This window comes from Cornus florida, unplaced genomic scaffold, assembly GCF_030987335.1.
Source record: "Cornus florida cultivar Cherokee Brave unplaced genomic scaffold, ASM3098733v1 CherokeeBrave_3.0.0_Hap2_Chr11, whole genome shotgun sequence".
NCBI lineage: Eukaryota > Viridiplantae > Streptophyta > Magnoliopsida > Cornales > Cornaceae > Cornus > Cornus florida.
In genome coordinates this window covers 77,156,948-77,179,899 of record NW_026775581.1, presented here as the reverse complement: position 1 = coordinate 77,179,899, position 22,952 = coordinate 77,156,948, and the positions used below count along the sequence as shown (strand labels likewise).

General features: G+C 35.8%; 1 long non-coding RNA gene and 1 pseudogene across 1 annotated transcript; one reads left to right on the top strand and one right to left on the bottom strand.

The window, feature by feature from the left end:
* Nucleotides 1–17,963: 17,963 nt before the first annotated feature.
* LOC132281334 (germin-like protein subfamily 3 member 4) lies at nucleotides 17,964–18,571 on the top strand (annotated as a pseudogene).
* Nucleotides 18,572–20,364: 1,793 nt separating this feature from the next.
* Nucleotides 20,365–22,952, bottom strand: LOC132284462 (uncharacterized). The gene is made up of 3 exons (XR_009472281.1): nucleotides 22,472–22,952; nucleotides 22,029–22,081; nucleotides 20,365–21,663 (listed from the first exon to the last, which is right to left on the bottom strand). It is a non-coding gene; the product is annotated as an uncharacterized LOC132284462 (long non-coding RNA).

Below are 22,952 nucleotides of genomic sequence, written 5' to 3'. Positions count from 1 at the left end.
TCAACTGCCATGGGACTTTAAAGAGGACAAAACTCAGCAAGGGTAAGAAACAAAAAATTAAAGAAGATCCTGACAGTCCTCAGCCTACAGAAAACGTGGTTGGTGATCCCATAATTGATCTGGCCGATGACCCCATTATCAATGTGGCTGATGATCATTCTGATCACTCCTCGGATGAAAAGGAGGTAATGATATTTTTTTTATTATTATTTTTTAAATCTTCATCACTTTTTGATAATTATCGATAGTCTTTTTCTTGCAGCAATCTCCTCTTCTCGACCTGGTTTATAGCCTAGTTAGGAACTTCAGTCCTTTAAAGGATTTTCATGATCCCACTGAGGTGCCCTTCAATGTTCAAGTCACTCCTGCCAAAGCTTCATCCCAAGGAGACAGTACAGCTATTCAGCCAGAATTTCCTCCACCAGTGACCAGTCATCAGCCACCTTTGATTGCAGATATGGCCGAATCATCTAAGGTATTGACTACCTCATAATTTTTTGTCATATTCCAAAATTTTGGGATCTAACCCCCCTCTTTTTATTTCAACAGGTTGTGCATGAAGAGACACAAATCATCCCTTCATTTCCTCCACCAAAAGTTCCTGCTTCATCACTACTGGCCCTGAGCAATTTCTTTAAAGATGTGGTAGCTTTAGTACTGAAGAAAAAGAAAGTGAGTCTTCTGGAGCAACTCCAGTCACTTCAGCCAGTGTTCCAACTCAAACCATAGAGGAAACCAAAAGAGCTTTGGCTGAAATTTTTAAAAGAGATGCTGCTGATCTTCCTGAATTTGAGAGTGAGCTCACAGCTGTGCTTACTACGCTCAGCTAGTATCCAGACTTCCCAGTCGACCTGCAAGCCACCATAGCTACCTTCAAAGGCCAACTGCCAGCTTTGGCTGATGAAAATTTTCAAGCCAATGAATTAATCAATCAGTTCAATAAGAGCAAGAGCAGGAAGGATACTCTTGGCAATCGATTGTTGACTCAAGCTTCCACCTTTAACCGAGTGAATACAGAGTTCATCAGCCTTGAGGAAAGAGAGAAAGTCCTCCAAAAAGAGATTGACCAAATTCACACTCGTAAGGCCATCTTGTCTGCCGAGGCTGCCACATTGCAGTTTGAAGCACAAGACCTTGCTCACGAGCATGCAAATCTTCGTGAAGAATTACCTAAGTTAGAAGATTAAGAGGCAAGCCATGGTTGCTTTCAATCAGTCCTTGGTGATTTGAGCCAATTTCAAGAAGAAATTTGCAAACATGTGAACCTTTTATTTAAACAGGACCCTTTTGTAGCCATTTTAGTGTATGTACTCAGATAATGTAATCCTTATACACTTTAATAAATGAATGGCCTTTTTTGCTGCTTTAAACAATCATCAACACTTCAACAAGAATTTTCCTTTTTATTTAAAATTTTAACAACTATATCAGCCTATAAATAGGCCGAATTTTATTACATATAGTCAGCCAAAGGTACTGGCTGACTCTAATTTTCTCTTTCAAAGATCATTGGCACATACCTCTTAAGGTATTTGCCATTAATAGGGTAATCATGCAATCGGCCACTTAGATACTTCAGCCTGTATGCTCCTCCACTTAGGACTTGATGAACTAGATATGGCCTTCCCATTTATGAGACCACTTTCCATATTTTCTATCAACCTTACCTACAGGCAGAATGACTTTCCAAACTAAATCTTCTTCAGCAAAAAACTTAGGTTTTACCCTTTTATTATAGATCCTCATTACCTTTCTTTTGTGAGCTATGATATGATCCAAAGCATCCAGTCTAACCTCATCGAAGTTTTCCAACTCTGTCAACATTGCTTGAGAATAATCGGCCGGAGTTAAATTATTTTGGAATGCAACCCTGGCCGATCTAACCTTCATTTTCATAGGCAGAACGACATCATGGCCATAAGTCAACATATATGGTGTAACCCCTGTGCCTGTTCTCTTTGAATTTCTATAGGCCCATAGAGCCTCAGATAAAGTCTCATGCCATCTTCTTGGTTTATCTTTGATCATTTTTTTAATGATATCTATCTAAATTTTGTCTGAGGACTCGGCCTGACCATTTGCTTGGGCATAGTATGGTGTAGAGGCTGACATATGAATGTTCATATTATGGCCGAATTGTAGTACATCAACTGCCCTGAACACTGTTGCATTGTTTGAAACAAATGTTTTTGGAATTCTAAATCTATGGACAATATGTTGTTCCATGAAGTTAATCACTGTTTGTTGATCAACTGTTTTGCAAGCTTTAGGCTCAACCTATTTAGTAAAGTAATCTGTAGCAACAATCACCCAGTGATGGCCTTCACTTGATGGTGGATTGACTTTACCTATAAGGTCAAGGCCCCAACCTCTGAACGACCATAATTTGATTATTGGCTGTAATTCTTTTAGTGGTACATTTTGAATCGGCCCATATGTTTGACAGGCCTGACACCCTTTTGCATAATATATGCAATCCTTTCTCATCCTTGGCCAATAATATCCATACCTTCGAATCAACCATCTCATCTTTATCCTAACTTGGTGAGTTCCACAGCTGCCTTCATGTGCCTCGGCCATAACCTGAAGTGACTCTTCTTTACTTATGCATTGTAGTAAAAATCCATCCTTAAGCCCTTTTCTATATAAATCCCCATCAAGAAGTAGAAAATTGATTGCTCTTCTATTGATACTTCTATCAGCCTTGATGTTTGGATTTCGGAGAAACATTATGAATGATATCCTCCAATCATTATCGGCCAGATCTTCTATATCAATTACACAGGAGTCGGCCAACATAGTATTTCTTAATTCAGCCGAAGGTAATGATCTTCGTGTGATTTTTATTAACTGTTCCTCCATTCCAATTGGTATTCTAATTCCAGATGTTGCTTGGGCCATGTTATTAGCCTCCTTATTCTGTCCTCTCGGCCAGAACTTAAGTTGAACAGTATTAAATTGATTCAACAATGAAGTGGCCAGAGAATGAAACGGCCTTAATTGCCAACTTAAATATTTGAAATCTTCAGTAATTTGACTTAGTACCAAGTTTGAATCTCCCAAAATCTTAACATTCCCAACAACCATTTCAATTAGAATTTCCAGGCCGATTATAAGTGCTTCATATTCGGCCTGATTATTTGAACATTTAAAATCTAAAAAGAATGAAAATGAAGTCTTTCTTCCTGCTGGTTAAATGATAACAATACCTGCCCCTGCTCCATCGGCCGTGCTTGATCCATCAAACATCAATATCCAATGAGTTAGGAATATGGTTGATGACTCCAATTCATTAAATACCTGTGGATCAATATCAGTTGAAGGATGATTAGCCAAGAAATCAGCCAGCACCCTTCATTTAACTGATTTTTGTGGAACAAAAATAAAATAAAATTCCATCAAGGCCAATGCCCACTTACCTATTCGGCCAGTGATCAATGACCTTGATAGCATATATTTAATCACGTTAGTTTGACACATAATGAAAACATCAACTGGTCGCATATATATTCTTAATTTCATGGCTGAATAATACAAAGAATATCAACCGGCCGCATCTAGCTTCTCAATTGAAGAATATTTGCATTTAACATCAGTTAGTACTCTGCTTAAATAATAAACAGCCTGTTCCTTCCCTAGTTCATTATTCTGAGCAAGCATGCTACCAATTGATTCTTCCGCGGCCGATAGATAAAGCTTCAACGGCCATTTCTTCCTTGGAGGCATTACTACCAGGGGGTTTGCCAAATACTCTTTTATTTTGTCAAAAGCCTTCTGATGGGATTCATCCCAATGAAATTTCTCATGTGACTTCAATTTTAATAAAGGAGAAAAGGCATGTACTCAGCCAGCATGATTAGAGATAAACCTTCTAAGAAAACCTACCTGGCCGAGAAACCTTTGCACCTGTTTTTTGTTGGTTGGAGCCATAACATTCATAATAGCTTTGGCCTTATTCTGATCAACTTCTATGCCTCGTTTGTGTACCAAAAATCCCAAGAAATTCCCGGTTGATACCCCAAAAGCACACTTTAATGGGTTTATTTTCAACTTATGGACTCTCATTCTTTCAAAGGCCTTTTTTAGGTGTTCCAAATGCTGTTTTTTGGCCGATGACTTCACAACTATCATCTATGTAAACTTCCATAAATCGGCCAATCATATCATGGAAGATTGAGTTCATTGCCCTTTGATAAGTAGCCCCTGCATTCTTTAGGCCGAATGGCATCACAACCCACTCAAAAGTGCCAATTGACCCAGGACATCTAAAAGCCGTTTTGTGAATATCCTCCTCGGCTATATAGATTTGATTATAACCTGAATGACCATCCATAAAAGACAATATTTCATGTTTAGCAGCCGAATCAATAAGCTGATCAGCTATTGGCATTGGATATTCATCTTTTGGAGTGGCAATATTTAAATTACGAAAATCCACACAAATCCTAAGTTTGCTATTTTTCTTTATTACTGGAACAACATTAGACAACCATTCCATATACCTAACTGTTCGAATAAATTCTGCCTTAAGAAGTCTTTCAATTTCTTCCTTAATTTTGAGTATCACTTCTAAGGACATCCTCCTTGGTGGTTGGTTATAAGGCTAGAAATCTTTTTTGATAGGTAATCTGTGTTCTACCAACTCCCTTGATAGGCCAGACATCTCTTCATAACTCTAAGCAAAGCAATCCTTATATTCCTTTAGTAACTTGATCAAATCGGCCTGAAAATTAGGTTCAAGCAAAGTACGAACAAATAATGCCGATGATATTTTTCAGTACCAACATTAATTTCAAATAAAGGATCATGCACTTCTGCTTTATTATCTTCCATCCTGGAAGGGGCTGATTCTAGATCTTTAATTTGGATTGTATCCAATTTTTCGAAACCTTCTTGAACTATATCGGCCGTACTGGCCGATACCTCTTCATATAACAGTTCTTCTTTGGCCAATCTCTTTTCAGCCAAATATGCTTCCAGTCTTATGCAAGCGGCCCCGAAAGCTTGCCGCTTCTTCTCCTCTTTAGTTGTGTAATCTATCAGAAACATCTTCAATTTCTTTGATGGTCGACCTGAAAATATCAATTTTCGGCTGAGTTGCTTTTGTCAATAACTCTTAAATATGAGTATTAATCATGTTCTTCTTTATTGTTGCTGCTGCTGGTCGACCTATCCTGTTAATGCCTACAAACTTGATAGGTACAACAGTTTCGTCATAAAGTGAAGCTTCGGCCGAATACACCCTGGCTATAAAGGGTTTATTATCGGTCTCAACAATTTTTACCTCATTTCTATCCCAAAAAATCAACATTTGATGTAATGTTGATGGGATACATATGTTAGGGTGAATCCAATCTCGGCCTAAAAGGAGATTATAGGCCGCAGTTGAATCAATGATAAAGAAGGCCGTGAATGATGTTTTGCCACCTATAGTAATCTCCAAAGGCAGAATACCTTTGGTATCACTAGATCCCCCATTAAAACCACTGATGGCCACATTGGTTGAAACCACATCATCCATGGTTTTACCCAATTTTTTCAAAGTAGTTGTTGGAATGACATTTACCACCGAACCATTATCGACCAACACCCTATTAATTGGCTAACCTTCAACCCACACTTTAACATACAACGGCCTCAGCTGCTGTGTCATGGTCAGAGGTGGTTTCTCAAAGATAATTTTAACGGCCTCAGTTGGTTGGCCTTGAGAGACCAATCCTACCCCGGTCGATGAATTCTTCGAGTCATCCTTGATTTCTAATGATTCAGCCTACTCTTCAAGTTTAGCTGATTTGACATCCTTGTTCACCATTGGCTCTGTCCTTGCTTCAAAAATAGAAGGTAAAACAGAAACCATGTTACAATTTACCTCATCCGGTAGGGAGCCAAAATGAATCCTATACTTGGCTGCATGCTTTGGGTTTTGATCTTCATGATCGTCTTTCTCCTCGTAAGAGGATGCCTAATTTCCAAACGATATAGCAACCTCCATGTCTTCAGCCACCCCTGGTTCATCTTCCTTGGCTGGTTGAACCTGGTTGATTTTATTCTCATTTCTTCCAAGTTCTGCATTTTTCCTTTGCATTCTCCTTTTTTGAGTACGTATAGGAGGCTGCTTAGGAAACTTCGGATGATTCACTCGAGTCCATCTGCCATGGTCAACCAAGGGAGGTCTAACCGTTCTTACACGGCTAGATTCTTTCCCATTTTGAACCCATATTTCTGACTGAATTACTGGTTTCCTTTTGAAGCTAGGATACGAATGTTGCTCTGGCAGAACTTTATCGGCCACAGATGACCAAATGATTCTTACTGCCCTCGGCCCATTTTCTCTGAATATTGGCTTATTGATTTCTTCATGATTCTGTCTGGGCTAAAATCCGAACCTCTCATGAACACTGCGCTTCCTGGTCGATTGAAAATAGCTCCTCTTGTCTTGACCACTCCCATGGCCTTTGCAATTTGGGCAGTAACCGTGGTTGATGAGAGCAATTTGAGCCTCTTTCAACTGATTCTCTAAATCCTTTACCTTCTGTTCATAATTGCTGGCCGATGACGAATTACCCAGAAGTTTTAGTGATCCTTCTTGCTTATCATTATCAGCGGCTTTTTCAAGTGCCAAGCTGATTACATTAGTATTCATAATATTAGGGAATGGATCACCATCAACCCCCATCACATCTGGCTTCTTTTCAGGAAATTTCAACACGCCCTTATCAATTGCTTTCTACAATACATTTCTAAATACATAACAATTGTTAGTAGTATGATTCCATGAATTATGAAATTTGTAGAACTCTTTTCCTTTGGATTCAGTGGCTGATGGTATATTGTGTCCTTTTGGCAAAACAATTTGTTTGTCAGCCAATAAATGATCAAAAATTTGTTCTGTCTTGGCCAAGTCAAACGTATAAACCTTACCAGTATCTGCCGTACCCTTCCTGGCCGATTATGTCGATGGTTGAGTACCATTGGTAGATGCTTTCGATTTTGTCAATGCCTCACATACATAAGGCTTCTTGATAATAATTTCAGCAAGATTAGCATTAAGATCTTCTTCTTTAACCAAATCGGTTGAGAAAACTTCATAATTGGGATCCTTATAGTACGTACCTTTCGAGGAATTCTTTCGTTCCTTTTCCTCCTTAAGGACCAACTCATACCTGGTAGCTTTCTCGGCCAGGTCATACATGTCACGGAATGGGACTCCTTTAAACCTCTTCCGGAGTTCAAAATCAAGGCCATTCAAAGTTAGATAGATGTATTCCTGCTCTGGAAGAGTGTAATACCCCTAATTTAAAAGGTATAAAAATTAGAATTTAAATGTTATTTTATGTGCATTTTTATTTTATTTTATTTATTTATTTTGTGGCTAAGTGTTTATGTGTCAAATTATTTATTTGTGTTTATTATTTGATTTATTTGAATTATTTGCATTAATTGAATTAATTGCATTATAGTGATTTAATTGAAATTGTTTGTTTGCATTTATTGACTTATTGAAATTCTTATGTGAATTAAACTACGTGAGTTTTTAAATATATTAAGTTATTTTTACTTACAAGTTTTGGGACGTCATCTGGTGTAGCCGACATAGAATTTAATCGTAGGTTTTATTATGGGCCGACTAGGATTAAGTTTAGGGCTCTGTCCCTATTATGACAAGGATTAGGGTTTTGGTATTAAGCCTATAAATATACCATTATGCTTTAAGCTTAGGGTTTACAATATATCACATAGCATACACGTAGAGTTATTCTGTAAAAACAGAGGGTAGAGGAACAGAACATTGTAAGGATTGTCAAGGAGGAAATCAGAGAGGACCAAGGGAGAGTTATGGTGGATTAAAACAAAACCATGGGAGGCTTGAAGGTGGTCAGTGTTTGCCGGAAATTAGGAAGACGGAGACAAAGTTTTGAGACCAAAACTGCAGGCAAGTTCTTCTCTTTCTCCTTCCCTTTGGCTTGTGTTTTGTGCACCTAGATAGTCTCTAGGGTTTAATTGAACGTTAATTGGAAATTATATGTTTAGTATATGTTATATCAATGATCTATAGGTGTTCATATCAATTCTGTAAAACAAAATTTATGCATGCTTTCGTTTCAGCATTCTGTTCTTAAAGTATGTTAAGTTAGTTGTAATTTTAGCCTCTGTAATTGTTTCCAACTACTGTAGATAGGCCATTGGAATGATACTAGGTATTTATAAGACTAAGTTCAGTATTTAAGAGAAACAGAGGAACTGGAATGACCGGAAGTGGAACAGATAGGCTGAAACGGAGTAGAAAGGGGACGGAGGCTCTCAAAGGAGGTGAGTGTAATACCCTGTAATTTTGGAACACGGATTGATCAAGTCCGCGCACAAAATCAAGGGATATCAAAACAATTTAAGTATTTAACAAGCACAGAATACAAAGATGAATAATAAAGAATAAATAAACCGCTGAAGAAAACTAATAAATAAATATTACTTAATGATTCTTCAACAATTACAATTCGGAAATCCCATAACTCAAGAACCCCTTAAAACATTATCCAATAATCCAATACTATTTAAAACTACACAAGATGAATAGACGAATGACAGTCTCCCAGCTGCGGATCCTCAACCTCGAGACTGGAACCTCTAATAACCTGAAAAATAAATCGTGGGTTAAACCCTACGATCAAGTTCACTCTACCAGGCCTCTGAAAACCAATAAGCAGATCATCTCTGATCAAAACCAAACCTAATAAAGTTTTAACTTTAATAAAGCACGATATACATGTCTATATATAATTATATATACTATACTAATCACATCCATTAATAGGTTTATTAAATTTCCATACCTATTAAATAATTATTAAAATAATATTCATACCTAGACCAATCTACCATTTCATTTTATAAAAACTCATTTGACCTTAATCACATCCTAGTCAGTTGTTTAATCATTTAAACAACAAATTATAATAAAAGAAATACTCTATTTAATCCCAACCTGATAATGATTTTAATTGTTTAAATCACATATCCAAAATCCAAGTTTTGACAAATCATCCACGTCTTCCCCAATATTATTTTATTAATGTAAAATAATACACTAACCAGTAAGTACTAAATTATTCTCATTTAAGAATATCTAACCCTAATCCAATCCATACATACAACAACCATAGATGATATTTTAATCATCTAACACATAACAACGTAATTATGCTTTGGCAAATCAACCATGCCATTGTAAATATTTTTATTTATATATTGGCAATTCAACCATGCCTCCATAAGTATATTTATTTATACATTGACAATTCAACCATGCCTCCGTGTATGTATATTTATACATTGGCAATTCAACCATGCCTCCACAGGTATATTTATTCATACATTTAATTAGCAATTCATCCATGCTTTCCATATATGTATTCTATTCATACAAATATTTAGGTAATATATTTAATCATTTGACAATTCATCCATGTCCACACTTTAATCATGAATTAACTTTAAAATTAACAATACGCTAAATCATACATAGCCATCACATGCATATTATACGCATATCATTAATTTAACAACCAGCCTATTAAGATATGCCAAATAAGAATGATAATATTAATCATCTTAAATGATTTATATATATATATACCTACACATATGTTATTTAATGTATATATATGTTTAACACCTTCTTTAATAATCCTTGATTATTTAAAATCAATATACATACATACATACATACATACATACATACATATATATATATATATATATATATATATATATATATATATATATTCATCCTTCCATACAACTCATAGACAAATTAAACTATATATACACATATATATAATAATTATATATATATATATATATATATATATATATATATATATATATATATACACTTCCTTCCATAACAAATTATTAATTTATTATATTTACACAAATTAGTGCAACTAAATATGTCAGAAATAATTTCCTTTAAATACTCCATATTAGTTTAAATAGTTTTTCGACACTTTCTCACTAAAACATAAATATCTCCTAGTAGGATGGGAATCTGATAATGAAATTGGTACCATTGGAAAGAAGACGAAAAATACTTGAATTTGAGCTCAAGAATGACCCAATTTCGATTTAAAATGACTAAGTTATGACCGTTTTAATTTCTAGTGTCGAATTAGGCCAACATAGTTTCCCACGCGCGCCCACGTGCTTACTATGCACTTGCACGCGCTGGATTCAAGCCTCCTTGTGTGCTGGTATTGGCTAAGCTCTTTCAGCTACCGTGAGCTCACCACACTGAATCCATCACTTCCTTTATGCCGCATCCAATGGTCATAAATGAGTGCGCAAATGAACACGCTCACACTAGATTATTTTCTATTAACTATAATAGATCTAAGGTCCAGATCAGCGAGTGCACCATCTTCTCATGGTCTGCAATACACCAAATAATCCCATAGTTGACCAGACCACTTCTATGGTCCAGATACACCTGAGCACCAAACTTTTATGCGCCGCGATGCACCATATCAATTCACATAAGTTTAATTAATCAAATGGCCCTAATTGGCGTATACACCCTATTATCCTACACCACGCTGCACTGGATCAATTCTTTATTGTGCCGCCGCTCCACATGAGCCAGTTACCTAGTATATATATATATATATATATATATATATATATATATATATATATATAAAATTATTTTCCTAACAAATAATAGGAAAATAAATCCTAATAAATTCCTAAAATATCAGAAAAATTCCAGAAAATTACAGAACAATTCTAGAAAATAAAGAAACCATAATTAACTCTCTTGGGTCACAAATCCACCTATAGATTGATTTTAAAATATACATAACACCTATATATATCAATTAAAATCCAATAATCTAAAAATCAAATATAATAGTTTATACTTTTTAATTATTCCGATCTAACCATAATTTTTAAACAAATAAATTTAATTAAAGCCTTAATACTCAAGGTGAAATCCTTATGAGTTCTAAGAGGAAAGTTAGAGAAAACTTGCCTGAAGGTTTCGAAACGAAACCGACGCTTTAAGCTTTAATTATCTCTTCCAATTCCGACGTCCTCCTTTTCAGATCCGACCTCCTCCTTGTCAGCCCTTCCTCTTCCTCTCTCTCTGTCTGTTTTATTTTTCTAACGTGTAAAACCTTTAACCTTAAAGCCTTATGTGTATTTTTATACACCTTAAATTCCAAATCCTATTCCAACTAGTATTATGAATTAAAATAATAATCTTTAAATAATTTATATCTATAAACATATATATATATAAATATATATTCCTTCCATAATTAACTCATTAGTTAATTAAATCATATATACTTATAAATATCAATAAATATATATCTATATATATATCTTTCCATAACAATTATTAATTAATTTTATATATATATATATATATATATATATATATATATATATATAATTGATACAAAAGTGATCATTTAAATAATTAAATAACCACGGACCTTCATTAATTAACCCAATAAGGTTTCATACAAGCCCAAGACCACATCTTTTGGTCCAACTTTCCTTAAGCCCAATCCAATTAATTTAAATAAATAAGATAATTAATTAAATACAGAAATTAAAATAACTAATTACATGAAGCACATAAACAAACAAGAATTTACAACTAAGTCATATAATACCAATAAAATCAACACACCAATAATTCAATCAATAATCAACCACACAAATAATCAATCATCATACATAATCACGAAATATAACTTAATTAAAATAAGATAATTAATCTAGCACTCAATAAAATAAAATAAATCATTGAAAAATAAAATAAAATAATTAATCCTAATTAATAAATCTTTTAAAATTATCGGGGTATTACAGTGAGAGCTGGCTCCATGGATGTGGGAGCCGGCTCCCACACTTAAAGAGCAGGCTCTAAGACCTATAGAGCCGGCTCCAGGCTCAAAAGAGCCTGCTCTTTAAAACTTAGAGCAGGCTCTCTTCAATAGTGAATGTTTTATAAACTTTTCTACGAACTGTTTGTTACTTTGGAGCATGAGGAATGTTTCTGTTGATTCTGGGGTTTCACAGAAGGATTAGAAGGTTGATTTTGGGTGTTATTAAGACCTTGAATTAATTAAATTTGATAAGGCTCCTAAGTTCAGTAGAATTGTTGTTGAAAAATAGTTTTAGTTTTGTTCTTAACACATGTTAATTCGGTAGCGAATTTAATTTATGTAGTTGATTTTAACTGTTGTTTTCAAATCATTGGGATGCTCTTTGGTATTAATAAGACCTTTAGGATCAGTTTTTGAAATCAATTGAATGGTGGAAAAGGCCGGAGAAGAAGTAGAACGGTCGGAAACGGAGAAGTAACTGAACTGAGGCTCATAGGGGAAGAGAGACGGCTCCATGGAGGGAGGAGCCGCCTCCCCCATGAGTAGAGCCTGCTCTAGAGGAAGTAGAGCAGGCTCTACCTTTAAAAAAGGCTGCTCTACCTCTAAAAGAGCCTGCTCTTTTAGGATTAGAGCAGGCTCCCTTCATTTTGCACATTCAGTTAATGTTTTTACGAACTTTTTGCTACTGTTTGGGCACTTGGGGTTCTTGAAAAAATTCTAGAACTTTAATGGGGGTTTAAATAATTAATTTAACATATAATTAAGATCTTAAATTACATAAACTACCCTCGTTGTAATAATGGAATTAACAGTGCGCTAATTAACAATTTTGCGTACGGTTAACGCCTGGAAGGAAATAAATTGTTTAATTTTAATCTGACAATTTAAGGTGTTATATATGTTTCTAAATTAAATTTTAGATACGTGAGGGAGTCTTTTAATTAATAAATTGGACTCGTAGCATAGTTTGTGGCTGGGTGCTTAAACAACAAAACAATATACAAGTATGCAATCTTGCTTGCTATTGACGGATAAAAGGAACTGAATTGCTAGAATTAATTTTTAGCAAATTCTTGAATAATATTGTGATTTTAAATCTTATTTGAATGCATAATAGAATAGTTGATTTATTAAAACTAATTTATTCATGCTTTGGATGCTTGTTGATGAACCGTTAAATAATACATGGTTTAACTCTTGGATTTAAATTGCTGAAATAATAAATATTCTTCTGTAATTGTTTGGAATGGTTTCGGATTGTAAATTACTAACATGTATTTATATGTTGTAATTTACATGGTTTTGGATTTTAAATTGCCGAAACTTAAAACACTTTTCTGTAAGGATATGGATATTTGGTTTTGGACTATAAATTATGTGCTTAGTATTTATATGTTGTAATTTATGTGGATATGGAGGATCGTATGCACCGGTATGGGACGGTGGCATATTAGGTATGGTTTAGCTCAAAACGCTAATTCTTACCTTATGGATTTTAATTGGTGAACAGTTTTATCTGTTTTATCAATTATATGGATTTTGTGAATTGTATGCACTAGTATGGGACGATGTCATACTAAGGACAGACTGATTCAAAATACTCAGTCCTACCTATTTTGGAATAAGGGTACGAATTATAAAAAAACATAATTCTCCTTATATTTAAGTCTGTGCAGTTGAATAAGCTGAACGACTTACTGGATCTCTTATATAAGTCTGTGCGGCTGAATAAGCTGAACGACTTATTGGATTTCTTATGGATGGATATGAATGGATTTTAAATATATGGTTATGGTACCACGAGATGAGCTTGAGTCTCAGACTCGTCGGTTAGGGTGCGTATATGCAGTGGATGCGTAGCTGGCTATAGTAGGTTGAGGTGTACCCTGTTAGGTTTAGGTACTCATGCTCACCTTTGGGTGCGTTTTTGCATGTTACCTTCTATTCAGGTTGAGACCCCTATTGTAGTTCAATGAATGTCCCTTAGTGTGGATATATATATATATATATATGTATGGACTAGATAGCTATTGTTGAGATATCTAGGGTGTATCTGCGTATCGGGTCACTGTTTGGATTGCAGTTAGAGAAGAATTTGCATGTGGGCCTGACCCACTCTTATTTTTACAGGTGTTCGTTAGTTCCAGTCTTAGAGCTAGATCGTGCTGAGCAGATAGAGTCATTCACTCCACCGATGTTGTAGGATTTTGTTTCATGTTTTAGGCTTTGGTTTTTTTCCAGTCATTTGAGTTCAGTGGGATATTTTAGGGGTCCACTAGATGGATTCCCGAGTTGTATAATTTGGAGAACGATTTGTATTCGTGAAGGATCAGTTGTAACAGAGCAGTTTTATTTATCAATAAAATTTTTTTCCGAGGTTTCAGTTTTTAGATTATCATTGTAGTTTCTTTTCCGCAATTTATTTATTCCTGTTTTCTTAATTGTATTCTGTGTTCGTTAACTGCTAATTGGTTTGATATCCTCGGGTAATCGAGCGTGGGCTTGGCCAACTCGCATCCGGAGATCTGGGGTTATCACAAAGAGGTACACGGTATCTTAACCTTGCCTTCCTAAACCTTGCAATGAATGTCTCGACCGATTCACTAGGCAACTGGCTCAACTTGGATAAATCGGCCAGAGTTGGTTCTGTCTCGGTTCGATAGAACTGATTGTGAAATAACTCCTCCATCTGTGGCCAATTAAAAACAGAGTTAGGCGGTAAACGTATATACCATGAAAAAGCTGCCCCGGTCAATGAGTTAGGAAAAAGTCTTCATTTTAACCAAGGGCTCACACTGGCCTCCCCACATTGAACTGTGAAACGGCCAATGTGTTCTACGGTCGATTGATTCCCTTCCCCACTAAAGGTTACAAAGTCAGGGACTTTATATCCTCTAGGAAACTCAACTTGATCTACCACTTCTGGATATGGAGTTCTATATATTGGTCGGCCAGCACCTCTAAGTTCCAGGCCATACTCTTGGGTAAGTAAATCAGCTAATTGTCTTCTGTCTAACATGACTTGTGGTGGCTGATTTATTACTGGTGGTACCTGATTATAAACTGGCGGTTGATTAGCCGCTGGTTGATAGTAATTCGGCCATTCATGTGGCTGATTGGCCATGTTTTGCCCCCCGAGCCCTGATTGTGGTGGCACATGATTATATAGTAGGTTTGGGGGTCTCCACCTGATCTGATTGCCCCCCAAGTTTAAAGATACCCGAGGAGGGTTTGTGGAATTACCTGTGGCCGCGGATTTACTATTGGCGGCTGATTGAAACTTGACACAGTAGGCCGAGGATGATTTTCTGCCCAGGTTGGTGGCGTATGAGCCGGCTGATTTGATGTTGAACCTGGTTGAAGTGTTATTACTGGCGGCCATAGTTGTGATGATTCAACAGCCCTCTCTGGCCGAGCAGATTGTGACGGATTCAGCTGAGGAGCCGATTCCTGATTGTTAGAACTGCTTGCCTGAGTCGGCCTATTCAAAATGGCAGCTGAGAGTTGGGACATAGTCTCGTGCAGGTCATTGTAGCGTGCACTCATCCTTCCCATTGCATCTACCAAAGAGCTCACCTGTGCTTGCATCACTGCTAGCTCATCAATAGGGCCTGTTGCAGAGTTCTCAGCCTGATCTGGTTGATGTCCTTTCTCCAGTTCTTCTTCAGTAACCACGGCCTTAGAATTCTTTGTAAGCCGTGGTGGCATTTTTGCTTCTTCTAAACACCCACTAGTGGTCCCACCAGGCGTGCCAAAATATGTTCGCGCGGTCTTACGCCGGTCGATGGACTCTTTGCGGGCGTGCCAGAGTATTTGTACAAAACACTCAAAAATATGTTGATTCGAACACCAGCCTATCCCTTTTTTCGATGGCTGACTGTCAGGCAATTGTGTGAGAGAGAAACTAGTAAGAACTCCCAGCAAGGTTCTTTTTATGTCTTGTTTGTAGTAAGGATTTTTTATCTAAGGTGCCTAAAAGAAAATAAAATGCGATTTAAAGTAAATGAAAATGAACTGGCTGAATTAAAATGGACTTTAAAATAAATTGGCTGAATTGAAATATCACGGAAAATAATGACATTTTTTAATGAAATCCTGGCCGAATTAAAATGACATGAATCTGATCAAAGATTTAATTTGTGAATAGCATAATTAAGCATTGCAAAAGAAGAATAAGTTACTGGAACTTAATCTCTTTTAATGAAATTTACCATTTGGACAAATGAATTGAAGATAAAGATGACGTTGAGTCATTTGATGAATTTTTCATTCATGCTGATTTGTGGTTGGTGCTGGACCAATTGGAATAGATTACAAGACTTCTATTTATAGAAGTTCTAAATCAACAAATCTATTTATTTCTTGCTAAAATATCTCGCTGCCCTTGATTTTCTTCACTTTGTTACTCAAACAAAGTTATGCTTCAGTATTCCTATTACGCCTTGCTTCGTCTTTGAATTTTCCTTTCTTTTATTTGCTTTAGTTGAAGATACTTTGCCAAGAAAACTCCTTTTGATTTAGTCAATGCTAGTTGCTAAAAAGTTGCTGACAAGTTGCTAATTTTTAGCAACTTCCTTCCATAGGCTCGACTAATCCTTAAATAGCCTGAATAACCTTTTGTAGCTTTCACCCATTTATTCACGCGGCTGCCCCTTTGTTGAATTCTTATTTCATAGGGATTTAATTTCCTTCTTCAACTAAATTCCTACCTCGTAGAGATTTAGTTATTTGTTGTAACTAAATCTCTAAGTTTTTCCTTTTCAAATATTAATTACCAAGATTTCAGCAACAACCTTGTTGGGTGAGGTGGCTGAATTCCTAGATTTTCTCCTTTTGTCTCTCTATTGGCCGACTTCCCTTGGAATCTTATTGCACACTTGTCAGCTCTTCACTGGTCCACGTCACTGCTGAAGTGGCTGCCAAGTTTTGGTGCCAACATGTTGCTAACACTTTCATATAGGTATTAAGGCTTTCATATAGGTATTAAGGCTGCGTTTGTTTCAATCAAAAATATTTTTTTCGAAAAAGATTTTCTTTTTTTTAGATAATTTTTTTTTTTTTATTCAGCATTTAAGTTAAGGTCAAGTCCATCGGACGGGACGTGTAAAATAACTTACTAAAAATTAATTGATAAGTTATATTTGTTAGATTTTAATATATTTTTTTCTTCATAAATATTTTACAACAATTAAATACCAAAAAATAAAAAAAAATATTTTACACACAAACAAACGGAGCCAATCCGCTTATTTTGCAATCAACAAAATTTCTTAGTTCATTCGAGCACTGTAGTCTCTACCTGTCAGAAAAATATAATCCCATGAGTAACTTGTAAATGGGGATAACAACATACTATTTATTTATAGGATATTATACAACCAAACTGATCTCAGAGCCCCAACAGAACTCATTTATAGGACATTACGCAACCAAACTGATCTGATTCCCAACTAAAAAAGTATCTGCTCCAAGTATTTGCATAGTAACCCTTTTCTGTCCAAAAAGAATATTCTAAGACAATCATCAGGTTTAAACAAATAATCCTTTTCTGAAATTCAAACTTTGAAGTACCTTCTCCTTGCTTCGAAGTTTCAACATCTAACCCAATCTTTTTTTTTCTAATTGATACTCACATGATGACAAAAAATAAAAATAAAAAAAATTATTATTAAGCAAAACGCGGAAATAAATAGAAAAAAAAAAAAACTTGCCGTCAGTAAAGTTCATTGTGGGAAATTGAATTACTTCATGGAGTTTAATAGAGGATTTCCTAGACTGCACTACACTCAGTAGAAAATCTCCGAAAATAGGTTCCGTTTGTTTGGAAGTAACATATTTTTTAAAAAATATTTTTTTATTTTTTTAATATTTAGTTGTCGTAAAATATTTATGAAGAAAAAAAAATATTAAAATTTAATAAAAATAACTTATTTATCAATTTTTGACAAATTATTTTGCATGTCCCGTCTTATACATTGGTCCTGAATCCCGACGTAAATCTTTGTCAAATTCGGACAAAATAAAAATAAAAATAAAAATAAAAAAATATTCTACTTGAAAAAAAAAAAAAATCTATTGAAAACTGTGGTCCAAGCATTTCTTAACGGATTCCCACGCAGGAACGGGTTCCCATGCAAGAACCCGACAAACATTTCAGCCTGGGATTTCAGGACCTCGAGGCTGAACCACGTGGGGGACACTGACAACTTCGACCTGTCCTCCACCACCATCGTCACTGCCGCGGACTTCCCAGGCCTCAACACCCTCGGCCTATCGGTTGGCAGGACCGACCTGGAAGTGGACGGCATGGTGGTGCCACACTCGCACCCGAGAGCATCTTCGTTAGCAAAGGCGTTGTGTCTGTTGGATTTGTGGATGCCGCCAATAACAAGCCTTTTCAGAAGGTTCTTAGGGAAGGTGATGTGTTTGTGTTTCCTGAAGGTCTGCTTCACTGTTGCTTGAATTCTTGGTTCGAGTTGGCTACTGTGTTTTCTGTGCTCAACAGCCAAAACCCTGGTGTGGTTAGTATCTAAAATGCTATGTTCGAGTTCGATGATTCGGAGGCAAGTAAAATGCTAAAGAAGAAATTGATCTCTCTTTCTACACATGATCAGAAGGATCAGCAACGTGACTCGTTCCGGGACTTGTGATTTTGAATTAAGTCAGAATAATAAAGCATGTAAAATCTGAATAAAATAATATATCAAGCAAAGATTTTAAAGTGCGAAGAAGGAAAGAAAAGTTAGGTACCTGATGATTGAGGCCGCATGCCTAATCCTTAAAATTGCCACAACTATAACCCTAATTGCAGAAAATTATAACCCTAATTTTAGAAAATGGGCTCCAAAGTTAATTAAGATGCTTCCAAGTGCTAGATTGTTCGATTTGAAATTTCCGGTGGATGAGCCTTGAGAGTGAGAGTGGTCAGTCTTTGAAATCGGTTGATCCAGAGATATATTAGGTTGTAAGCAGTGAGGGAGGAGGATAATATTACAAGAGAGACGGAACGATTAGTCTTTTTCTTCTTTTATATTTGTTGTTCAATTTTTCTGAAAAGTTTGGTGAATAAGTAAAAACACTGACAACCAGAGAATCACATGTTCCGACAGTGAGCAATTGACCAGTCAAAATTTCTTTTTATCTCAGGTGAATAGTGACCGACAGGTCATTGGGTAACAATGAGGTGAAAAGAAAAAGAAATTATTACATAGTCCAAATCATAATTCGCTGGGCAAGTAGATGAGTCAAATTTTTTAATTTTTTTATTATTAAACTGACAAGTTATGATTGATTGAACAATATAACCTCAAAAAATATAATACATTTTGGTGAAAAGAAATAGTATGCAATTGACCGAACTATATAATAATTTCTCCCAGTTAAAATCGAATACTCTCTTCAATTGTCTCATTCATCACCAGGTATCCTTATATAAAGCCAAGACACAGACCATCTTTCGTTATACCTCAGCAAGTTCAAGTTTCAGCTAAATCATCTTTGGGCACTTCAATCTGTCGTTTAGAAATATTAGGCCTCGGTGTGGACGTCTGGGAAAAAAGAGAGAGTAAAGATAGACAAGCTCAAAACGACCAACTTCGAAGAGCCAAGTATAGAGATGTTTGAGCTTAGTTCGTTTAATAAACAAGCCTAATAATTTTGTTCAAGCTATCTTCATTTAAGTTTCAGGAGTTGCTGTAATTGCGTTGAGTTGGTGTCATCTATTAAATTGAGTTCTCTTAACATTGGTGTCATTGGTAGAGTGCTTGAAGTAAATAAGATAGTTTGAATTATCCTTGTTGACTCAAATTGTTTTTGACTTTTCATAATATCTTTTTTTTTTTTTTTCAAACAATAATAGTTTTTTAAGGGCAAACTAGTTAAATCACAAACAAATTTAAAACTATACATATGTTCTACCATATGCTAATGTTTTTTTCGGAAGGTAAGCCCGAAGATTACAAATTCAGAAATAAACAAACAAAACTCAAAAATTGAAAAACATTCCCTTCATAAAAACACAGCAAATTTAATCCCAGGACATCTATAGAAGTATAAGCAACCAAACAAATGAGCTCCAAGTATCTGTATATAACTTCATTCATTCAACATCTAACCCAAATGTCAGCAGAATGCATTCTAGGCTTGCTCAGTATAAGAGATACTTGCAGTAAGTAGAGTTCAATTCATGGAGTTTAACGAAGACTTCCTAGACTAAACTCGATCACCATTATGATCAAAGATCCTCAACAAAGACAACACGGATATGGCTGTTGATCAATACTGTATATTTATTTTCTATATAACTACAAAACTGTCTGGATCTGTTTATAAAAAAAATCAGGTTATCCTTGAATGTATTGAAGCATACAAAAATTTGACCACAGATTTATCATTGAAACACTGGCAACGCTGGCAGATAAACAGAACATGCAGGCGTACACACACATACGTACAAATTCAAGAAGCATTATATGTAAACTACATAAATTTTTGGATTACATACATTAAACATGCTCCCTTAATGACAGAAAGACTAAATATATCAAGCAATTGTCCCTACATTATCACCTTCATAGCAATCAGAATGAACAACAACTACCCTTATTTGGACATTTTTGTAAAAATATTGCCAGGCCAAGAAAACATAAAAGCACAAATTCACTGCAGTAATGCAGCACCCATGCTTACCAAACCAGCTCCACCCATGCTTTTCTGTTAGGTGATCCACAATTGTTATCAAGAGACTACTAAAATTGATCAGAACTCGAAAGAAACTCCTTGTTGGTCAACAGAAACTCCCTGTCGATGCTTAAAGAAGAAAAAGAAACAAAATTTGAAGGGTCAAAAGTGAACAACATGGTACTTAAGGGGTACATTCGAAGCGAGAGGTCTATAATGGACAACAAGGGGTATGAAACTGATTTAGGCCCCTCCCTTATACATGTAATACTACCTTTTCATATAATTGCTTCTATTCCGCAATCCATCAATCGAAGGGTGATACGTTGAAAACATAATAGCTAAAGAGCTGCTTGTTCTTGTGGAGATACCACAGTTTTTGAATGAAAATATAACTAATTTTATTATTTTAAAGGGTATTATCCTTTGGAGAGGTCGAGAGTTCGAACCTCCTCGGTGGTGGAGGTAGAATGTATGCGTTAATTAATTTAACTTCCAGTATATATATATATGGAAGTAAAAACAAATGAAATGAAAACTGAATTAAAGTGTCAAGCAAACAACCCCAAGTCTCCCTCCTCCCTCTCTGCCACAAGCCGTTGTGGCGGAGCAAATATGAGAGAGAGAGTCTAGAGAGATAGAGATAGAGGGAGAGCATTTACTGCTCTTGCTGTGAAGCACGTTGAAAACCAGCTGGAGAGAAGGGGATGTGTTGAGGTGAAAACTGATTCAGAACACTAGTAGCAATGATGGCTTTTTCTTTAAATGCGTTGACGGTCCTTTTTCTCTCTCTCCATCAGGAGTGAGAACAGCTTACTCGCTGACCCATAATCCGTCGCATGCGCCCGCCCGTTTCTCTACCTTGTGCAGTCTGCCCGGGTGTGTTATATTACTCCGTCGGCAGTCTGCCCGGGTGTGTTATATTACTCCGTGTGTGTATGGTTGGGTTCCACTTTCATTCGAGTCTGATTGTAGTGTTGCCACTTCTTTTTGGAGATTATCCTTGTAAAGGACCTTTATCATCAATTTCATCATCTTTCCTTAAGCTTTTCACATCCTTCACCATACCTCCTTCACCATACCTTTTCTGGATGAAAGTTAAAAGAAAAGAAAATCAGGATGAATAATTTGGGGCTATTGACTAATTTTTTAACATATGGAATCCATTTAACTAAAATTGGAAAGAAGGACAATTTCATGAACTTCAACTAACAGGGCAATAAATTCACTTGAATGCTACTCATCAACCAATTTTAAGAGATTAATTGCAAGAATTCCCTATACTATACCATTAAACTTTTGCAACCCACATCCTAAAATGACCAAAAAGTTGCAGTCAATTCTTTACCGTCCTGTCTCAATTAACAGATGCATAAATCTATCAAAATAACCTCAACTTTGTTTAGATTAAAAATAAAACAATAAATAAAAAATAAACACAAAACAACTTACTCTTTACCGACACTGCCCAATCCAATTTACCGTCTCCCTTGCAAGAAGTAAACCTATAGTAAAAGGACAAAACTTAATCATGTCAGGAGCTTCTGAAAATTTTGGAAAGAAAGACTTAATTATTTGCAAGCATTTTCATTCACATCTTGCCAAAAAGATAAAAGAAAAAAAATTATTTGCATTCAAATGAAAGGTTTTTTAGTTACTAATTTGGTTGTGTTCATTCTTTTCCCCAACATGTCAATAGCCCAAACACACAACCACTCACATTATTAAAGAAGTACACAATAACACAACCAAATACAAATCCTTTTCTACTCGACCTGTTAAGCCAAACAACCAATACACACAACTAAATACAAATCCATTGAACGCATCAATATTGGAAATAATAAATCAGCAAATATTTAAAAGTACGAAGAAGAATAAGAGGAGTTAGCTACCTGCTGATTGAGGAGGCATGCTTAACCCTAATTCGCTACCAAGATCGGGTTCTCCAATGCGACCTCTAGATCGTTAGATCTGAAATTTTAGAAGATGATGAGACTTGAGAGTGATGTCTTCGAATGAGAGATGTGGAGATAATATAAGAGAAAGATCAGATCACTGAAGCGAAATGGGCTATAAAGCAGCCATTTCGGTGGTTTGCGATTAGGGTTACTGGTTTGGCATAGAAGAGCCTATTCTTGGAGAGATGTATCAGGTTATACGACAAGAGGGAGACGTATCAGATAAAATAAAAAAATGTGGAGAGTCAAGAGATGGAGGAGATGAGAGTGAAGAAGGGCTGTAAGAGGGAGAGACAAATGTCTGTGACTGAAAGAGAGACGTGTGGGGCAGTTAGGGTTTTGTTTTGCAAAATAGTGAAATTGATGGCTAGTATATATATATATATGTGTGCGCGCGTGTGGTGGGCTTGAGCTA